This window comes from Ambystoma mexicanum, chromosome 5q (assembly GCF_040938575.1).
Source record: "Ambystoma mexicanum isolate Mex_15411 chromosome 5q, UKY_AmexF1_1, whole genome shotgun sequence".
NCBI lineage: Eukaryota > Metazoa > Chordata > Amphibia > Caudata > Ambystomatidae > Ambystoma > Ambystoma mexicanum.
This window is the reverse complement of record NC_090933.1, coordinates 90,652,000-90,669,021: the sequence shown is the minus strand read 5'-3', so window position 1 is coordinate 90,669,021 and position 17,022 is coordinate 90,652,000. Positions and strand designations below refer to the sequence as shown.

The 17,022-nt window shown below is 47.1% G+C and overlaps 1 protein-coding gene across 2 annotated transcripts in view; it reads right to left on the bottom strand.

The window, feature by feature from the left end:
• The window catches only part of BLOC1S4 (biogenesis of lysosomal organelles complex 1 subunit 4), a 295,649-nt gene that overhangs the window by 84,781 nt on the left and 193,846 nt on the right, over positions 1–17,022 (bottom strand). The gene's annotated exons all lie outside the window — the stretch shown is intronic.

Here is a 17,022-nt window from a genome sequence, read left to right as displayed (position 1 = left end):
CATGCATGTTGTGCATGGTGTCTAGAACCGATCGGTTGTTGCATCCTCCTCCCAAACATGGGCAAATAATATAATATGGCCTCCTACTGAGATGCTCTGGGAGGAGATGGGCACTGAACAGTCACTGTTTTGGTAAGTGAGTACTCCTTGTGGAGATTCCCAAGCTCGTTCTACTGACTTATTTGAAGGCAATCTAGATGGTTCTTAAAGTTTTGGTCACTCCAGAATTCTTGCCTTCTCACTACCTTTTGAGCGTCTTTTGGCCTTTCACTGCCTGTTCATTCCCTCCTGTTACATTTCAGCTCCTGTGGGGGTATCCAACCCTTCCTTGCCACTTTCTGCTGACTCTGTTTCCTGCTTGACTCCAATTTTCCCTCTATGCTACCCATTATTGCCTTTGCCCCGCTGCACCTCTGTCCTGTTCTGGCCAGATGCACAGACGCTCACAACCCTTCACTCTCCAATGAATCTGGTTACCTTGGCTTTAGACCTTCTGCCTTTATTGAGACTGGACTTCTTAATGGTAGCTTCTGTCCGTGAGCAAGAGGGTAAGCTCCATTTTGTAGATCATTTTTGTGCAGTCTTTTCTGGCCTATGAACTCGGGTTAGGTGAGGATACCCTCCTCTCCCCCCTTTGATTTCTTGTCTGATCACCTTTGCCCTGAGGTGCATTGCCTGGTGTACTTACTAGTGCATGCATAGTCTATTAGTTTCTATGTATTACCAACCCTAAGTTTTTTTCTCTCCGTACAGCCTGAGGGGATCAGCTGCTGGTGACCCATTCCTCCCACCATTCAGCTTTGTCTCATAGTTGAGACTGAACAATATCAGGGGTGGGTCAGACGGATTGTGGGACAATCCTTATGGACTCCCAAACCTGACCTGCAAGATCTGTGCCTTTTTTCTGCAGATTGCTTGTCACAGTAACACCCACCTTTCTATGGGACTGGGCAGCAAAGTAGAAACAAAAGAGGCAATGGCTGCAATTTTTAGAATTAACCTGAACCTCTGGCACTGCTCTGAGCAACTCTCCAGACCATTGTCTGTTAACCTAACGAGCCATTACAGAAAGGGGAAGACTATATTCAAACCAGGCTTGGTCTGATCCCAAAAAGGCATTTCAGTCCACACTGCTTGGTCCCATCTCTTCTGTAGTAGGCCACAAGCAACCCCAGACACTTTTCGCCCTCGCTGGGCGTCCTCAGTGAGGTGTAGCCTAGTCTCCAGGCCCAGCCGGCTTGGGATCCATGTCTGGGTATGCCCATCATACTAGGGTGACTATTGAAAAACAAAAGAGGCAATTTATTTTCTTTTACATTTGTAGAAGAGCACAAAACCCATGGGCATCTAGACGCTGGCTGGAATGTTTTGAATTAATCTGAACCGCTAGTACGGCTCTGAGCAATCCTCTGGCCCATCATTCTTCCACGGGGAGCAGGTACAAGTGGATCTAGGTCAGCTGCCCTAAGCCCTGCCCACCTGGTGCCTTCCTGGTTGCCGCTCTTTTTCTCCATTTAAGCAGCCCTCCAGCCTCTTTTCCTTTTCAGATGGGGAGCAGGTGCAAGTGGATCTAGGTCACCTGGCCTAAGCCCTGCCCACCTGGGGCCTTCCTGTTTGCCGCTCTTTTTCCCTACTTCAGCAGCCATCCAGCCTCTTTTCCTTTGCAGATGGGGAGTAGGTGCAAGTGGATATAGGTCACCTGGCCTAAGCCCGCCCACCTGGTGCCTTCCTGGTTGCTGTTCTTTCGGTCCAACTGGGGTCTTTCCTCTCTTCTATCTCTCCCTCTCTACTTGTGGTGTTCCCCAGGGGTCTAACCTCTCTCCCTGGCTCTACAACCACTAGCTGGCACCTGTCTACCGCATAGCTACTTTCTGCTCCAATTTTCAATGCTATGCGGATGACTCGCAGCTCTCTTTCAGGCTCCCCTTCTTCTCTCATACCAGACTGTCTGGCCGCAATTCAGGAATGGTGCGCCGCCAATGATCTGTGCCTTAACGCCAGTAAGACTGAGATCCCATTGGGACACCCGCTCCCTCCTTTCCTCTCGGTCTCTGGCTGCCCACTCTGGGCCCTCTTCCTACTCCTTCCTGTGAGGCTAAGAACCTTGGTATCATCTTCGACTCCACCCTCTCCTTTTCTCCTCAGATCTCCGACGTCTCTACAAAGTCAAACTGGTGTCCAGTCAATTGGTCGAAAAAAAACTGGTCGACTGCAATTTGGTCGACGCAATTTGGTCGAAAACCAAATGGTCGAATTTTTTATTTATTTATATATTTATTTTTCGGGTTTTCGTTTTGTAAAAAAAGGAGTTTTTAGAGAAAAAAAGGGTGTTGGGGGGGGGACGACCCCCCCCCCCAAAAAAATAAAAAAAAGGGTTAAAATAAAAAAATAAAAAAATTCGACCATTTGGTTTTCGCCCAAATTGGTTCGACCATTTGTCTGGTCGACCAATTTTTTTCGACCAAATGTCTGGTAACCAGTCAAACTATCAGCTGCACCTCCTCAGAGGTATTCTTCCTTTTCTCACTTTCCTCCAGAAGCTCACTGTCTCCAGAGCTCTGGCCCTCTCTAGGCTGGACTATTGCAACAGCCTCTTTCAAAATCTTCCTACCCCTACTCTTCGACCTTTACAACTTATCCAGAATAGGACTACAAAACTTGTCCTTGGCCTCAAGTCCAGGGATCGTATTTCTCCAGCTCTGAAATCTCCTCACTGGCTCCCATGGCTGCAAGGATCAACTTCAAGACGCTCTGCATCGTCCTCAAGGCTTTCTGGGGCCTGGAACCACTCTACCGCCAACTTTCTCTTCCAAAACATCTTCTGAGGGTCAGACGCTTCTCCAAGCAGAGAGTTGGGGGCAGATCTATCTCCTCGGCTGGGGCCTCCCTCTGGAACAGCCTCCCTGCCTCTCTCAAACTTGAGCAGAACCACCTCCAGTTCCAGAAGCAACTCAAGACCTTGCTTTTCGCTTACGCTTTCTCTCTTCCTTTCCCCTGCTGATGCAACTGACTGCTTCATGTACTGGCCACCAGGTCACCCTCTGAGCTCAGGCCCAGGCTGCTGCATGTCCAGTTGCCCTCGCACTGTCTACGGGCTCCCCAGCACTTGTCCCTTCACTCTGCACTTATGAGCCACCCGCTGGCTGCACTTGTGAGTTAACTGCACTTCCCCCTTCCACTCCCCACTGGCACTTCTCCCCTTCCCTAATCCCCACACGTGCGTAATCTGAATGACACAAGGCCTAGTAAATTGTTATTTTGTCCTCCCTTTGTTTCCTGTCGCGCCTAGCAACACTTGTGTACAGGCACGTTATAAATGCCACATCATTTCATATCATACCTATGCCAAGCCATTATAGAAAGGGGAACGATTTTGAGGGACTTGATGCCATTAGCATGGGCATATGTATGGTTGTGTTTGAGATAATCTGCAGTGCATATGGGGGAGCTAAAGCTGTTCAACTATTGTAACAGGTGCGAGGGGCCAGTAATGCGAGGCGGACAACTGCTTGCGATTTTCTCAACAATTCACATTTTATTAATATCAAAGAGTGAAAAGAAAAACCTAACTAAACCACTATAACAGGGATTTCCTTACCTAGTCTAGGTTTTAAGGGAAATTGTCCTAGCATACACAACTGGCCCTCACACTAAACAACAAAACATACAAAGCAATTAATTAAACATAAATAAATGATAATCAAACAACCAATGATTTAGCTAGCTTTCACCTGTCCCGGGTTGATCCTTTTCCCAGGATTGTCCCAAAGTCACTCTCTCCAAGTGTTCATAAAGAAAACCAAGTCTTCAATCAGTTCCTGAACAGTTCCAAAACAAACAAAAGTTCACTCAAATGGAAATCCACTGGTATCAGTTTGTTTTCTGCATGTTGAAAAGTTCCCCTTTCAATTTCAACAAAGAAACAGCACCAATAGTAAACCTGGCTATCCTCTTTCCAGGATGCAATATAGTTCAGTACTGCTCCTGCTTCAACCAATGTCCAAATATTTGTAGCCACTGCAGCGTCTTTAATATAATTTGTCAGGATGCTTCTTCTTAGGGTGTTGCTCTCCTCTTTTCAACTCCCTTTTTGCTACTGCAACTGTGGAAGCAGACTCGTTTGCTCCACTATTCTACACACAATGGTTTTTGACTATTCTGTTAGTTCTGCTGCAACTTCAGACATAATGATTGTTAGGCAACTTAAAGACACGACTCTTCGACCTCCACAGGTAGGCAAGGCACTCCTTCCTTCCTATGCCACAGGGAAGGGGCTGCCTCTTTGCCTCTTCTGTCTGTCTTACTGCTACCAATAATAATTAGCCTTTGCTTCCAGACTGCTTCTTTCTCAGCCGCACGGATTATGAACTCAATATTCTTACAAGCATGCAGCTCCCTTCCCCAGCTCTATGCACACCTTCTTGGTTCCAGTAGCTACCCCAAAACTGAATTGCCACTCTTTCAGTTTTGGATAACCTTGTATCAGAGGTCACTGGACTTTTAGCAACTTTAACAACTTCAAAACACAGGTGGTTAGATTTTAATAGGGCTGGTTTCAGTGTAGAAAGTTTTTGTCTACTGGCTTGGTTAATGCTTGTTCTTCTTTGTACTTCAGCAACTTCTACAGTTTTAAAATACTTCTTCTGGCTGTTACAAGATTCAAGCTTCACAGCAGAAACTGATTTATATATATGCAACCACTCTTTGATAAAGATTTTTAGCTTCAAAGCAACGTAAGGCCTTGCATTCCCCTTCAAATATGCAGAGTGATAATTTGACTCTTGTCGGGAATCAGAATTGTCCATATGTGATTTCTCCTTGATGTTATGATGCTTGCAACAATTTGTAAACTTCAGTTTTAACCTCACAGGTGATTTCAAGCAGCCTTCTCCCACTCAATTGGCGACACGTGGCCACTCCGGTAAGTCAATTAGTCGACAATGGGGAAAAGGGAAAGATTTTCTTTTACAGATATTAAAATGTGCGTGTGATACATTTCCTTTGTCGAGAGAATGTCTTATACCAACTAACAACTTTTACTTGCTTTATTTTATATGCGAGTTGTATTTGAGCTGTTTAGTTTCCGGCAAGGGATTTTCAATGATTCAGAGTACGAAACTTCACTCACTGACTCCAGAAACACTGAAGTTGCGGGCGGCTTCCACATCCAGTCTTTTCTTACTGCTACTACTGCTTCAGGCACTCTTGGGACCCACACCCCGCTGCAGAATGGGTGTCTCCGGTCTGGCCTGGACCACGAGGAGTCTTGTTCACACCTTTGTCCCTCCTGGGGAAACCTTTAACTTCGCCACGTTTCTCTGAGTGCAGCCATAGCCAGACAGGGTTTGTGAAAAAAGGACCAACTCAGAACCTGCAGGTGGAATCTGCTGTTCTCTCGTCCCCGCATTCCATAAGTGATCACACTTTCTCGTGAACTGCCAGCCGCATGCTTGTCTCCTTCTGCTACTACTGCCAGCCTTGCAGCTCCTTCTCTGTGCTCCTTCCTGCTACAGCCTTTTATGCCTCTCGTGCAGGTCATTAGTGTTAATTGCCTGACCCTGGCAAAGGCTGTTAGGCCTACTTGCCTTTCCATTCCTTCTGTATGCCTTCTCAGCCTTTGTCACAGTGGGATTCTAGGACACGTGGTTCATTTTAAGGAAATTAGATTGTCCTACTTCTTTTACATTGTTAAAGGTTGTTTTAATTCCCTTAGTATTTTTGGAAGACTGATTTTGAGTTTTAGTCTCATGGTATATGCACAGAAAAAGAGGTTAATAATACTAAAAGGATGATATAGGGCGGTATACCGGGGAAGGAAGCTTCAAGTACCAGTGGTGGCAATAGTAACCAGGCAGATGATGCCTCAAAGGACAACAACCCAAATACCTCCATAGCCCCTGCCCCATCAGATGAGGTTATCGATATTGGGGACCATAAAATGGGCACAACTAAAGATAAGAACATAGAAATAGAAGTAAAAAATCATGAAGTGAACATCTCATTGCTTAACACAAGATCCTTAGTGAAACATGCCACAGAGGTAGCCGATTATATTACGGTACACGATGTAGATATCTGTGCTATAACAGAAACATGGCTCCACGAAGAAGCCGGCCCTTCTATGATTTTAGCTCCGCCTAATGAATACACCACGCGATATATGAATAGACAGAACAAAGTAGGCAGGGGTGTTGCTTTTATATATAAAACCAAATTGGATATTTGAAAACAGATATTAGCAGCACAGTGGACTATGAATCTCTACTCATAAAAGGTGCGGACAGAGGCCACTACGACAGTGAATATAACGCAGGTATATCCGCCTCCTACACCCATAGCTGATTTTACTACACAGATGGGTAATTTGATACTCCCACTACCTACACTCTTCCAAATGTATGCTGCTAGCAGATCTAAATGTATGGAAAGGCAAGGAGAGTGATGAGAATGCTAAAGAATTAGGGACTACTATTTTTAGCCTGGGTTTTACGCAACGTGTAGAAGAAGCCACTCATATAAAGGGCAACATTCTGGATTGGATTGCCACATATATTATGACAAGCAAACCCATAATTACTTCATGTCCATGGTCTGACCATTTATTTTAATTCATTGTACTATACTCCTTCCACATCGAATAAAGATGGTCACAGCAGATATAAAATGGATCACATCTAGAAATACTAGGACACTGAAGCCCAAAACTATTTGAGACTCGATCTTGCCTCTAAACAACAACCTACCTAACCTGCACACGTCTGAAAAGTTAACGAAAGCATATCAAGAAATAATGACGAGGGCTATGAATACTTTAGCCACTTTTAAAACCAAACTTGTGTCAAGGAAAAGTTTTTACACTTGGAAACATACTCAATTAGACTCAGGCAACGTATAGTATTGCTGCCAAAGAATACAAATAGCAGTGGTAAAGGATAAAAATATCCACCTATGAAACAAGGATTGAAGGAGCACAGCATGAATCCAAGGAGTTATTTAAAATCTTAAAGAAACTAGAGAAGCCCTGGGATTATACACAAGAGGGCCCATCCAAAGATACTGACTGGTGCACCTCAATTCAGGAAGCCACTATAAACAAACTGAACACAATAAAATGGAATATACTGAGGATTTCGACCATTCGCATGGTGGGTGTGCGCTCGCTGGGCTTTTTTGAAATTTTAAATAAAATTGAATGATGGTAGATGAACCTCCGGAAAATGTGTGGGGCTAATCCGCGCACATTTTCCTATGCTCACCGCACAACACACAGAGAGACCTGTGTACTCTTGGTGGACACAGCCTACAGGCGCCATCCCCTCAGTCAAATTTAGTTGGAATATGACAGCCAAGAGTACATCAAGGCATCTCAAAAGGGGGAAGGCAAATCCTTCCTCCTGCCATGGCCAGCCTAATTAACTAACAAAGGCTCCATGGATTCTCCCTTTCCTGCTGGTGGAAGCCTGCATACTAAAGAGTTAATTCAAACAGGCCCACGGTAGGCCTGGTTGCAGGACTAACAAAGGACAGGAAAACCCCAGAAACCTTTGATAGGCACTGTGTCAACCTGAAGCCAGCACCCACCTCTCAGTATCAAGGGCAGTGACCCATCAGGTCTGGAACTATGTATTCACAGTAGTCATCCCCAAAGGGGGACCCCGGACCCCATTCAGAAGGTAAGGGTATGTGGTTTAGCGGAGACCAAAAGTCTGGTCCCGCTGCAGCTTCAAGGGAGACCTGCCGCTTTAATCAGGAACCACAGTGAGCTCAATTAACCAGGGAGACCCTTTGATCCACAACAGACAGGAAGATGGGTGGGACTTAGTATCACATAGCTTCACCCCTTTACCTTTGCTGTTGAGAGCACTGTGGTTATGACCTCACACATACAGCGGATTGTTGGTGGGGACCAAGGATTGGTTCATGAAGGAAGGCTTAATCACTGGGGCCCATTTGGCATTAAAAGTGGGCCAAGACCCTCTTTTGGCAGATCTGAAGACTTTGCAAGGAGTAACAAGAAGAACTAATTCGTACCCTGGCTGAAGGTACAGTCTGCCTTACAGCTTCGCCAGTGAAGGAAGGCCAGGATTTCCAAAGAGGGAAGCAAGATCCCTCCCGTAAACATCTCCCAGGGAACAGAGGGAGATACTAAATCCAGAGTACCCTCCAGCAGCTCCAGAACCGGTACCCAGCCAGCACACAGCGTGCCCTGCTAGGTCCTGGAAGCAAGCTTCCTAGGTGGTAAGTGCCAGAGAGTCTCTGAACCAAATGAAGGACATGGCCGATTCCTGCAACACTCTCCTCAAGCTTTGGGCCATCTGCCTTAAATGATGACAAGCCCAGTGAAGAAGCTAGGCGGATTGCATTGACAAGCATCTGCCAACGTCCACCTTAAAGGACATTTTCGAGCCAGTCGTGCTGCAACCGCCTGTTGTCACGCCGCCGTCGCCAACGTTGTCCGAGACACCTCGACCAGTGCTTCAGACCTGCCAACCAGCAGTGAGACGATTCCTGAGCCCGAACCGCCATGTAGGCTAGCCTGCAGCCGTCCGTCCAGCCTTGCTCGCCAACTGCCAGCCGCCGGATACCCACAGCTGTCTCCTGTCTTGAACTCTGTCGCACAAGCTGCAAAGCGCCATGAAACCGACTCGACCCTGTCGAGCACCAAGAACTTCTACAAACACAAGATACATTGTGCTTCTAGGCCCCTAGTGACATTTTACTACCCATTGCTCCCTTTGTGCTGAAACCAAGTATCCTTGAAATATTGCGATTAATTACTTCACTGACTACCCTACGGTCAGTATCCAGAGTTCACCCCCTTTCCTTCTTGAAACTGTCTGTCCTCTGCATTGTTTTTTACAGGGTGGGTTGTATTTTGTAGTGTGCTAGAACTGTCTGTTGTGATAATAATAAAGTAGATATTTGTATACAACCTTGACTGGACAGTCCCTTTTATCATTGGGTAATAATTGTATTTTTGCTGTGTTTTAACTAGCTAACGATCCATGACCTTGCAGAGATAAGCTTGCTGTTCCGTCCACGTTACCAAAATTGGACAAGGAGGTTTACAATTTGCTTGCGTTTCCAATCTGCTCAGATCCTTTCTGGTGTACTAGTGGCGTGGGGCTGATAGATGGTTTACTAGAACAAGTTACTTCTTACCTTGTAACGTTCTTTCGACAGGATGTTACTCCGACGTATTCCTTATCTTTGATAATACGTTTCCAGCTTGCTGGCCTCGGAATTGTTTTCTGTAGAGGGCGCTGCGCGGCGACATCCGCCGAGTCGATGTCCCTCGACGGCCACCGTATCGGCGCCGATGTCACCATGCCCATAAATAGCCACGCGCTGCGTCCGTTGCTCAGTTCTGTTTTGTAGCATAAGAAAAGTCATGCCTGAATTGGTTATTGACCTTGAAGGAGCGTAAGCTGCAACCACAAGGGAAGTATTACTGCGGGGATGAATGGGAGGGGCGATAAGGAATACGTCGGAGGAACATCCCGTCGAAAGAACGTTACAAGGTAAGAAGTAACTTGTTCTTCGAAGGGATTGTGTCCTCCGACGTATTCCTTATCTTTGATAGACTCCCATAGCAGTGGCATGTAACTGGAGGTGGGAGTAAGAATGTTATGTATCCCTTTAGGGATGGACCGAATGTAATACGGCCTTGCCAAATCTGGTCTCTTGACTAGTGGAGGAATCCAGGTTGTAAAATTTTGTGAATATATGTGCGGACGACCATGTGGCAGCAGCACATATATCTCGGACCGGTACCCCTCTTTGGAGAGCCGAAGAGGCTGCGATACCCCTGGTTGAATGAGGCCTAAGATTTTGGGGTGGCTCTTTCCCTGCCAGTTTGTAACATTCCAGAATGGCCAAAATAATCCACCTGGAAATGGTTTGTTTTGTTATGGGTAGTCCCAACTTGTGACCTGAGTATCCTACAAACAGTTGGTCTGCTTGCCTGATCCTAGCCATTCTGCTGATGTAAAAGCTGAGAGCTCGCCTTGGGTCCAGCCTATGTAGCCTTTCTTCCTCTTTCCCTGGATGGGGAGGAGGGTAGAACGAAGGTAAGGTAATTTTCTGAGTAATATGAAATTCAGAAACCACCTTTGGGAGGAAATTAGGCTTCACCTGTAGGACAGCTTTGTCCTTGTGGAAAATTGTATGTGGGGGTTTACAGGAGAGAGCTTGTAGCTCGCTCACCCTCCTAGCAGATGTTAGTGCTACCAATAGGACAGTTTTAAGCGTGAGAAATCTCAGCGAACAAGAGTGAAGTGGTTCGAATGGAGTGCCCATTAGGAAGTTTAAGACTAAATTTAAGTCCCATAAGGGAACCTGGAATGGTTTTGGAGGATAAACATGAGTTAATCCCTTGAGAAATTGTATCACTAGTTTGAAATACGATGGTTCCTCCGCAGTGCGCTTGAAGATAGAAAGCGCTGCGAGATAGCCTTTTACAGTGCCAACTTGAAGGCCTGAGTTTGCCAAGTAGAGTAGAAACGATAACACCGTTGGTGTACCACATGAAAAAGGGTCGATATTCTCTTCCCTACACCAGCTGCAAAATGTGTTCCAACGGCAGCGGTATAAAGACTTTGTTGCTGGCCTTCTGGCCGAAAGCAACACCTCCATGACGTCATCAGGGAGATCCCAATCCTTGTACCTCACCCTTTCAGAAGCCAAGCGTGAAGGTTGAGGGTTCTGGTGTCTGGATGGAGAACCTGACCTCCCTTCTGCGAGAGGAGAATCTCTTTGAGTGGAAGACGGATTGGAGGGCAGATGGACATATCTAGAAGGTCCGGGTACCAGGTTCTCCTGGCCCAGTCCGGGGCAATTAGGATTATTGGTTTTCCGGAATCTTCTCAACCTCCTGATCATTTGAGGAATAACAGGGACGGGTGGGAACGCGTAAAGGAGTGGAAACTCCCAGTCCACTACGAACGCGTCTCCTAGAGCTCCTCTCGGGGGAAATTCCCTTGAACAGAACAGATCGCACTTCCTGTTGGTGCTTGTGCCGAACAGATCCACCTGAGGGGTTCCCCAAAGGGCGAAGATCTCTTGAAGGACTTCCTGAGCTAGCTCCCACTCATGGGAGACTGTGCTCTGCCTGCTCAGAGCGTCCGCTGTCAAGTTCTTCTCTCCGGCTAGGTGGACTGCCGATAGAGAGATTCCTTCCCGAATTGCCCAAAACCAGAGCTGCATTGCCTCTCTGCACAGTGGCAGTGATCCTACGCCTCCTCTTTTGTTGAGGTAGTGCATGGCCACCGTGTTGTCCGTCATTATCAGGACATTTCTCCCCTGTACTGATGGCAGGAAAGCTTTCAGCACTAGTCTGATCGCTCTCAGCTCCAATAGGTTGATGTGTAGTCTGGACTCCGATGGAGACCAACGACCGCTGATGGTCAAGTCGTTGGCATGGGCTCCCCACCCCGTGAGTGAGGCGTCTGTGACTACTGTTATCTCCGGCCATGGTTGCCAAAACAGTTCTCCTTTCAAGATGTTCTCTGGATAGGCCCACCATTGAAGGTCGCGGGCTACTTTGTCTGGAATCCGGAGGAGATCTGTCATTCTCCCTGAGAATTGTGACCACTGAGTTCTCACTGCCCACTGAAGAGATCTCAATCTCAGGCGAGCCTCTGGCACAAGGAAGATGCAGGCTGCCATGAGGCCTAGCAACCTCAAAAAGTCGAAGGCTGGGAGACGTTGGGCATTTTGAAACTTGTTGACCATCTGCAGAATATCTTGAGCCCTCACCTCTGGTGGCGAGGCTTGTCCCAGGGAAGTGTCCAGGAGCGCTCCAATGAACTGGATGGTATCATCTGTGACTTCTTTAAATTGAGGGAGAAGCCCAGTTTGTGAAGGAAGTGGCAGACATAATCTAGCTGGACCTGGGCCTGTTACCGAAGATACAGCCCTGATCAGCCAATCGTCCAGGTAGGGGTAGCCTTTGATCCCTTCCCTCCTTAGACTCGCCGCCACTACTGACATTAGCTTGGTGAAGACCCTCGGGGCGGAGGTCAGCCCAAATGGCAGAACTCGAAATTGATAATGAGAGTCGCCAATTGCGAACCTCAGGTATTTCCTGTGTTTGAGATGGATTGGCACATGGAAATAAGCATCCTGAAGGTCCAGAGATACCAGTCAGTCCTAGAGCTGGAGGGCCTGAAGCATCTGAGAGAGAGTTACCATCTTGAACTTGTCCTTCCTGAGGAACTTGTTCAATTCTCTTAAGTCCAGGATGGGTCTCAGTCCTCCATCTTTCTTTGGTATGAGAAAGTAGGGGGGAGTACCAGCCCTTGTTCCTGTCCGCTACAGGTACCGGTTCTATGGCACCTTTCTCTAGCAGGTCTATGATCTCCTGCAAGAGGAGCGGATCTGGAACTTTTAGAGAGCTGTGCCCCGGTGGATGACTCTGAGGGATGTGTAGAAAGGGTAGGCAGTAACCCTGGGCAACTGTCTCCAATGCCCAAGCATCTGACTTTATAGCCTGCCATTCCGTCAGATGGTGAGTTAACCTGCCCCCTACAGGTGTTTTGTGTGGAGAGACCTCAGAGTGGTTTGGGGGCGGCTGATGCAGATGCCAAGGGTAAAGAGGCACCTGCTGCAGCTTTAGTACTTTTGACCCGTCCACCTCGGGTAGATCTCCTTTGGCCTCTTTGAGCCGGCTGTCCTCTGCCTTTCCCGAATCCGGAACAATAGCGAAAGGACTTTCCTCTTCCAGAGGTTCCTGAGGGGTGAAAAGGAGTTTGGCGGATTGCAGCTCCTAACGATTTTGCCGCAGCTTTAGATGTCTGCAACCTTTCCAGACTGTCATCAGCCTTCTTTCCGAATAACGACGAGCCGTCAAAGGGCATATTCAAAAGTCTGGCCTGTACATCTGGAGCAAAGCCCGACTGCCTGCGGATTGTTGTACTTGCCGCCATGGCCCTGCTGATACTGTCAGCGGAATCGATGCCAGTTTGAAGTGATTCGCACATGGCATCTTTGCCATCTTTAATAATGTTAAGGAAGGCTTCCTTTTCCTCTCCTTCAGGTATGCAGTCAGCCGCTGATGAAGCACACTCCCACAGTGTGTGACTGAACATGGCGTGCGTACAGGTGGCGTTGATGGACTTCAACGCCATATTACAAGCAGAGAAGACTTTCTTCGCCATAGAATCGTACCTCTTGTCATCTCTATCCTGTGGGACAGTAGGGTAAGCGGTCCTACTGCTAGATGAAGTTGCCGCTTGGACCACCAGGCTCTCTGGAGTCGGGTGTTTTGATAAGTATTCAGGGTCAGCAGCCGCTACCCTATACTTGGCTGACAATCTTTTATTGACCGCAGGGATAACTTCAGGAGTTTCCCAATTAGCTGTAATTTTCCTTTGTAAGGCTGCATGGAAGGGGACCACAGGGTCCTCCTGTGGACCTTTGTCTAATATGTCTGTCAGGTCATCCTGTTGAAAAACAGGCGAAGGCGCAGACCAACACATAAATTCAATAATTCTTGCCATAAGGGTTCTATAGGGTGTTGCGGCATGATCCCCTGGGTCTGGCTTAACAAATTCCACTTCTGGGGAAGTGTCCAGCCCACTTGCCTCATGTAGTGACTCCTGTAGGTCCTTCAACCTTCTTTCCTCAGAGGTGAAATCCTCTGAAATAGGCAGTGTGGTCCTCTGCAACCCAAATGTTCGCTAGTCAGAATCTTCCCCCTCTTCATAAATTGAAGATAGTCCAGGGTACTCTGACCTCTGAAATGGTGTAAAACCCATCTCTAAGGCAGAAGGAGCCAAACTCGTCATTATTGGGCAAGAAAACATTGATGTCGTTGACGCCGATGTGACAGGCTTCGAAGGCGTCGAGAAAACTGGAAGAGGTCTCGAAGAACTCAAGAGGATCGGGATCCTACTCAAGGATGTCGACGACGGTCGCGGCGTCGTGCCGGAGGCCCTTGGAATCACTGTTGGCTGTGGAGTAGCCTTGGTCTTCTCTTTCATCGGCGTCTATGTCGGCGTCGACGATGGCGTCGAGTCGATCGACCGATGCGTCGAAGAACCCTTCGACAACGGCGTCGATGGCGCCGATCCATGCGTCGAAGGAATCTTCGACGACGGCGTCGAAGATGGTGCCTTCTTACCCGATGGCTCGTGGCGCTCTCGGGGGGAATGTTTAGCCGGGTGCAGTGACTCGCGGCGTTTTGATTTTTGGGGTTTTTCACCCGGGGTATCACCCTCAGCTGTCTTCGAATGGGTCGAGGCCGCTTTCTCGAAGACGCTTAACATTTTCTTTATGAATTCCTCCCACTCAGCCTGAGAGCTGTGCTTTGTGGGACAGGAAACCCTTTCTGGGGAAACAGAAGACGACGAGGAAGGGGATCTTCGACGTCTCTTTTTTGAGTGTCTTGATCTCGATGAATGGTGGGAGCTACTTCGAGATCTAGAATGGGAATGTTTTCGACGGCGAGGAGACGATTGCCTCAACTCAGCCGAAGAAACCTTCGAGGAGATTTTGACTGTCCTACCTCTCTCGAGCTTCCCCTTGCGCTCCTTCAAGGCTTTCGCCGTCATGGACATGCAGTCCTCACACTCCGAACAATGGTGCTCGGCTCCCAAGCACCACAAGCAGATCCTGTGTGGATCCGTTATCGACATTTTTTTACTGCAGTCTCAACATTTCTTGAAGCCGGATCGCAGCGTCATCGGTTCCGATGACGATGCCATCGAGAACGAGTTGGTATTTATTCGAGTAGATATAGTTAGTTATCCTGACTGAACAGAGCAACGATGTTCCGAGGCCCCACGAAGCGCGGGAAAACGGAACTGAGCAACGGACGCAGCGCGTGCCTATATATGGGCATGGTGACGTCGGCGCCGATACGGTGGCCATTGAGGGACATCGACTCGGCGGACGTCAACGCGCAGCACCCTCTACAGAAAAAATTTCCGAGGCCAGCAAGCTGGAAACGTATTATCAAAGATAAGGAATACGTCGGAGGACACAATCCCTTCGAAACAGATATTCATCCCTGGACCACTGATGCCCCAGAAGTTGATTTGTCACATATACACAAGTCAAGGAATGTGAAAGACTAACGATATACAGCAATGAGACCTGTAGAAACTTAATATAGACCTCCGCACACCCCCCTCCGGCAGGCAAGCCCCATATTCAACTTCAGAGCTATTATTGAGGTAGACCTTAGTACCATCCTAAGCAAGCTCAAACGGACAAAAGGTCAAGGTGATATTTGCCCAGCCACTGTGATCAAAGCATGTTCTGAATCATTCATTGCCACTGAACCTGTAGGCCCTTTAAGCGAGATAGCAATCTATGGAATGGATGGGGATACAGAATTTACTCTGACACCAAAAATAAGACCGACTCAGGAAGCTGGCAAACTTTAGCTGTGTTATTTGCAAATCTGTAAAACAGGAAGGTTACAACAGACATCATCGGACGTCGCACAAGTGTCTCTCAACAAGGTTTAATAAAAAACACTCTTTTATAACAAAAGCTGGTCATTTTTGATGTCATACTACATGGCAAAATAAAACCTCCTCATGGTCGGGATTGGCTGAAAGGGAACATCCAAGTATACTTTCTATGGGGGATAGGATTGTGATTGGGTCTCTAAGGTAAGGTGAACAACAATGCCCATCCCTAGTGAAAGACATCTTCGCTGTCATAGAATAAACAACATTTCATTGGCTCTTCAAACTATAGGGCTCTTGCTACATGGCGTGCTACAATTGGTTGGCACGCTTGTCCCACTGTCGCATATTCCACCCGCCAGCAGCACGCAAGCTTGTGGGTTTGACTTGCTCATGCCTTCCCACCTAATTAGCACATCATCACTCTGCTGTCTGCCATTCGAATTAGTCTTTGAACTTGGCCTCGTGAGCTTCACTGTGCCTGAAAATAAAAGGGAGCACAGCCTTATCTCCATTCTCGATTTATCTTGCCCAAAGTCTATTTCCATCTTGACCACGTGACAGGAGACCGTCTCTGAGCTCCTTTCTTCGTATTGAATACCATTAAATGATAAAAACTTGGCACTCATAGTGGTTTTCATTACACCTCAAACAGGAGCTTGCCATGCTTCTCAGGTTCATTGTATCTTTTCGAATAGATAACCAGTTTCTTGGCTGCCTCAACCCTTGACATGCCTTCTCGAATGGGCTAGACAAACCTTCTCGAATCTTCCTTCATTGTCGGCCGTCTTTCTTTGCTGCGCCACACTTTCAGCCCTTTTTGCTCATGGGGTCCTAATTTGCTAAACACGACATGGAACATCCAGAATATATATATAAAAGTCAATAAAAGTGTGTTTCTTACAGCAGCACCGAGACTTTGGGACTCCATTCCACCAGATCTCAGAATCATCAAATCACTAAGTATATTCAAGAAGAAACTGAAAACCTTTCTTTTTAAGTAACCATTGAGGCCTCGCTAGCCCCCTCATGTGTCTGTTCTTAGGCTTCATCCTGTATAGGCCTGTTTGTTCGATGTTGTATGTTCTGCTTAAATCTCAGAAGGCTCCATTCTTCTAGTGCCCGTATGCCTTTGGGCCACCTGGCTGCACAGTACAAATTAAAGTAAAGTAAATAGAAAAGGCAACACTTTCACCACTTCGAGTAGTGTACCTTTGGTATTGAGGAGGACATTTAAGTTTATGGATAAAAAAGACTTGTTCTTCTGATATAAAAGATTTAGATGTTTCAAGCTTAGGCTTCGCCACCTTAGTTTTAACTGTAGGTTGAAAACGATTAGAACGACAACAAGCCATAAGCTCTTCTGGAATGGTAGTAAGAGTCTGTCTTGGAGGTAAAATACGATGTCTCATCCCATGGAATCTCCTCACTATCCTGCGCCTTGTCTCCACCCAGGTGACCCTCCCGCAGTACAACACCTCCAGGATTGGGATCAGGAAGCGTATGCACTCTACTAAGTTTAGTCAGAGGTTTGGTGAGGGATACCCCACACAGGAACTTTTTAGGCTTTGCACTTAGTTCAGCCAACAAAATTGTTTTACGGTTT